This window comes from Equus caballus, chromosome 1 (assembly GCF_041296265.1).
Source record: "Equus caballus isolate H_3958 breed thoroughbred chromosome 1, TB-T2T, whole genome shotgun sequence".
NCBI lineage: Eukaryota > Metazoa > Chordata > Mammalia > Perissodactyla > Equidae > Equus > Equus caballus.
In genome coordinates this window covers 100,929,621-100,934,510 of record NC_091684.1, presented here as the reverse complement: position 1 = coordinate 100,934,510, position 4,890 = coordinate 100,929,621, and the positions used below count along the sequence as shown (strand labels likewise).

Sequence of the window (4,890 nt, the reverse complement as noted above, 5' to 3'; positions counted from 1 at the left end):
AGACAGGAGGAGACCAAAGAGGCGGGACAACTAAATGCCCTATGGGGTCCTGGATGAGAACCCGGGGCAGAAAAATGGACAATCATGGGAAAATGGTGCACTCCCAATGAAGTCTGTAGTTTAGTTAATGGTAGTACACCAGCGTCAGTGTCTTGGTTTTTTTGGTTGTTGTTGTTTGTTTCTTTGTTTTTGAGGAAGATTAGCCCTGAGCTAACATCTGCCAATCCTCCCCTTTTTGCTGAGGAAGACTGGTCCTGAGCTAACATCCATGCCCATCTTCCTCCACTTTATATGTGGGACGTCTGCCACAGCATGGCTTGACAAGCAGTGCCACGTCCGCACCCGGGATCCAGACCAGCAAACCCTGGGCTGCCGAAGGGGAGCGTGTGAACTTAACTGCTGTGCCACCGGGCCGGCCCCACCACTGTCTTGCTTTTGATCGTTATGGCTGCATAAGGTGTTAACCTTAGAGGACGTCAGGTGCAGGGTGCTGCTTTGTAACACTTCTGTAGGTCTTAAGTTATCTCATGTAAAAAGTTCAAAAAATAGATAAACCTGCTCAGCCTGGTGCACTAGGTTTATCTTTTCAACTCCCTAGCCAACCATCCATCCGTCAATTTATTTAAAACTTTTGAGGTCATTCAACACACCTGACAACATGTTAGATGCTGGGGACTAGAAACAGATGGGAGATAAACCCTGCCTCGGCAGAGCTCACAGCTCAGGGATGGGCTGTGGGACGTTGGGCGAGGCTTGCGAAGGGAATGACCCTGAGCGGAGGGGCTGTCCCAGAACCTCTGCAAAACTGGTGGGGCCGTGGGATCAAATCTGCCCTGGTTAAACCTTCTCTCTCTGCACTTCAGAATGGAGGCTTGTCGCAAACTCCTCCCATCCTTGTTTATTACATAGAAATGCGTGGGGATAATCTCCCTATATTTTCTCAGAATGATTTTCTCACTTTTTCTTTTTTTCTTTTTTTTTGAGGAAGGTTAACCCTGAGCGAACTGCTGGCAATCCTCCTCTTTTTGCTGAGGAAGACTGGCCCTGAGCTAACATCCATGCCCATCTTGCTCTACTTTATATGTGGGATGCCTACCACAGCATGGCTTTTGCCAAGCGGTGCCTTGTCTGCACCTGGGATCCAAACCGGCAAACCCCGGGCCTCTGAAGTGGAACGTGTGCACTTAACCACTGCGCCACTGGGCCATCCCCTCTCACGTTTTTCCTAGTTGATGTGTAAGAGAGTGAGAATTTGGGTATTTATGTCATCACACTACATGAGAGAGGACCCAAGTCTGATCCTAGTGCTTAGATGGTTAAATCTGGATTTTGCAGCGTCCTTGCCTAGTTACTGAAGATTACAAAAAAATTTCAAACTGCCAAGAAAACAGAGGGGATTTCCTAGAAAAATTTCTCTTGCTATGAATGAAGTTGCTAACCCCTCCTCTCTCTCCTGATGATGCTCTCCACTCCTTGTCACTTATGTCAGCCTTAGTAAAAAAAAAAAAAGAGAAAGAGAAAGACAGAGAGAAAGGAAAGCAGGAAAGAAGGAAGGAAGGCAGGAAGGCAGAAAGGAAGAGGAAGAGAGAAGAAAGCACGCTTTTGAGAGAGCTGAGTGTCCGGTTGCTCACCTCCCGTGTGGCTCGGCCTCATGAGGTTGACATCGTCTCACAAGTTACTGTAAGATGATTGACTTTTGTCTTCAGTAAATGACCCTGGAGACTCTAAGGAGGCAGCCAAGGTGACAATACCCAAGGCCACCAACATCAGACAAAGAAGCCACCCACATTCACAAGGATGCCGCTGAATAATCAAAGTAAATTTATTTCTGAATTACTGAAGGATCATGAAAGAGAAACATTAACTCTTATGTTACAGAAATAGTAGTAAAATACAGTACACAGGAATGTCATTTGAATAATAACAAGAAAAAGTACAATAGCAAATGAAAAACAGCAAGTTTTAACTTTAAATACAAAGGTGAAGCAATTTATTAAGAAATTTTGTTAATAAGAAAAATTTATGTCCCATGTCTTTATTACATACTGTACAAAATAAAATATTGCACCTTTAAGTTATATAATAAATATATACAAAGAGTATTTTACAAATGATCTTTCTTTTAATTTACAAACCTCACCAACCAAGTGTGACTGATGACTCACACCCACGGGCTGGTGTGTGCCGTTCATGTCCCCGCCCGCCCAGACACCAGACCCTCTGCGTACAGTAGTGCTCACCCCAGTGTCAGCGAGGCTGGAGTCAGAACAGGAGACCTGGGGCTCGGAGGGTGGCTGAGACTCGGCACGCTCGTCCGCAGATGCATCCAAAGCCGCACGCGCTGCTCAGTGCTGGTGACCGGGGACGCGGTCCAGCACCACCTCCTTCAGGGAGCTTTGTGGCCAACAGACTGTAGGCAGCGTGCGGCCCAGCGCTGGGACGCAGGAGGAGGACGTATGACCACCTGTTGGGGTCGTGTGCCGTCTGAAGCTGTCACTGGTAGAATGCAAGGGCAAGAGCCCACGACCACGTCAGCCTCAGAGCTTAGGATTTAATGCGAGCCCCAGACTGCTTCAGCAGCAACATTCACCCCAGACTTAACCTCTGCCCCGACCGTAACACCAGCGCTGGCCCCAATCTACACCCAGCCCGACTGACCTAACCTGGCCCTGACCCTAACCCTAACCCTAAACCTAACCCTAACCCGATAGCCAACTCTAGCCTCAACCCTAACTGAACTTCCGTTCTCACTAACCGAATCCTAATCCTGAACTTGTCACCCAATCCTAACTCTCACCCCCAGTCCTAACTGCAACTTCCAGCCTGACCCTAATTCACTTCGGATTTACTGAAAAATCAGTTCAAATCAAAACAATTATTTACTATAAACAATTCTTTTTAGCTATCAGGTTTCATAGTTACTTTCTTATAATTTTTCCAAAATAAAAATCCTTAGGAATACTATTTTATGCATAAATTAGGTCTAATAGGGCTTTGATTTTGTGTTTGTGTGCAAGAGAATAGTGCTTACAAAAACTTTTCATTCACAGCTCTTAAAAGAAAGCTTTGAATAGACTCCAAAATCAGTAGAAAAGGTTAACTTTCCCTCTCCTGTGGTTTCCAGGGCGCCTCCTTTGGTCACAGATCGATTTCCGTAGTTGTGAAAATGGCAGCAACATCTACTCTGCGTTTTCTCCCATGGGTTCCCTCAGAGCAAGGACAGGCGCCACCCGCCACGTCCCTGGACCAGTCAGTGTCACAAGCCTGTCCAGAGTGACTGTCTCTTTCACAGATGGAACTCAAGGATCCATGAAAACGCCGTTAGTGCCAACACCGTCACAACTACTGGCTGGAGCTTCTGAAGCGTAGATGCCTCGTGAGCCTGTCGAAACCCTAAACCTTGAGGGGGGAAGTCAGCTGCTGTGTGTCCCCAGGTCTTCAGGACGCCCTCTCTGTAGGAGGCTACAAGCCACAGGAAGCAGCAGCACTTGACAAGGCACTGGCCCCCTCGTGCTTCCCCATCACAAGGACGTGGTGAGGGCCCACGCGCCCCGGCATTTTTGTTAGTCCTTGAGCACATCATGGAAAGAGTCGGAATTAACAGCCGGCCGCGGGAAAATGATGCTGCAAGAGCTGAACGCTGGTGATGTTGCATCCACCTCCCATCGCAGAATCTAGAGTTTGGAAGAAATGCACGTTTCTGAGCATGGGGAAAAGAGCTTTTACATTTTTCTTTTATCTTCACAGCAGCATCAGGACCCCTCCAAAGGTTTATCCTTCTTGACATGACCGGCAGCACCTCCGTCTGTAGACGCCTAGCGAACACAAATTGAGATGCTTCACAAACATGCAGCGGTGTGTGGCGTCTGTGCAGTCTCCTGCAGAAAATAAAATAATAATAACATATATCTCCACTCATCACACAGGTCATCAGAGACCTAGCTGAAAGAACCCTGTGACTTCCTGACAAGCGTAACCTGAGGTCACAGGGTGAAGCGAGGAAACCGGGCTCTGAGCAGGGCCACGGCCTTGCGCCCCAGCCAGAGGGCGCCGACTCCCTTCTCGGCTGGCGACGCCTCTGCCTTCCCCGGGACCCCACGGCCTCGGGCCAGGCCGCTCCTGCAGGTGCTGGGGTAGCGGTGTCAGCTTCGGGAGGGTCAGGACCCCTGGAAAGCTTAGGAAAGCTGGGGGCCTGCTCCCTAGAGAAATGCGTTTATGATGAAATCTGACACCCAACTCAGGACCTTCGCCCCCGCGCAGTCCCACCCTCGGACCCCCAGGCCCGGCGGAGGAGGCTCCCAGGCAGGTGGGAGGCCGTGTGGAAGCACAACCCGGGGCGCGGACACCCCTCGAATCCACCTGTCTCTCCTCTAAGGAACACTGGGCTGCGCCCGCATCCAGGCGGCTAATCTGGCGGCCCGGCCAGCGCGTCCGTTCCGAACGGCCCTCGGGCGCGCGGGGCTGGCGGGACGGGCTGCGGGCGGCCGTGGTCCCCGCGAGGGGTACGTACTGTCACAGGGGGGCCCGAAGCAGCGCCGCCGGGACGCGGGGCTTCTCTCCCTGCGCGCAGCGCCTCGCGGCCACCGGGGCGCAGCTCCGCGCGCGGATGCAGTCGACCCTCCGGGACCGGGAGCCGCAGGCCGCGGGGCAGGGCCGCCAGGGGCCCGGGCGCCAGCACGCGTCACAGGCCCCCGCCGAGCAGCCCCTCCCAACGGCGGGCCTGAAAGGAGAAGCACAAAACAGGAAGGCAGCGGCGTCACTTGCTGCTGGGATCCAGCTTCCACACACTAAACGTGTGACAGTTAGGACCCTACTCGTCAGGACGCTGACTGCCCTTGTTCACGGCTGACTAGCAACGTGGTGGGGCAATCGCGGCCGCAACAGAGGCGA

At 51.6% G+C, this 4,890-nt stretch overlaps 1 long non-coding RNA gene across 1 annotated transcript; it reads right to left on the bottom strand.

The window, feature by feature from the left end:
• Nucleotides 1–1,798: 1,798 nt before the first annotated feature.
• LOC138923929 (uncharacterized) lies at nt 1,799–4,467 on the bottom strand. The gene is made up of 2 exons (XR_011438298.1): nt 4,360–4,467; nt 1,799–3,878 (listed from the first exon to the last, which is right to left on the bottom strand). It is a non-coding gene; the product is annotated as an uncharacterized lncRNA (long non-coding RNA).
• Nucleotides 4,468–4,890: the final 423 nt, after the last annotated feature.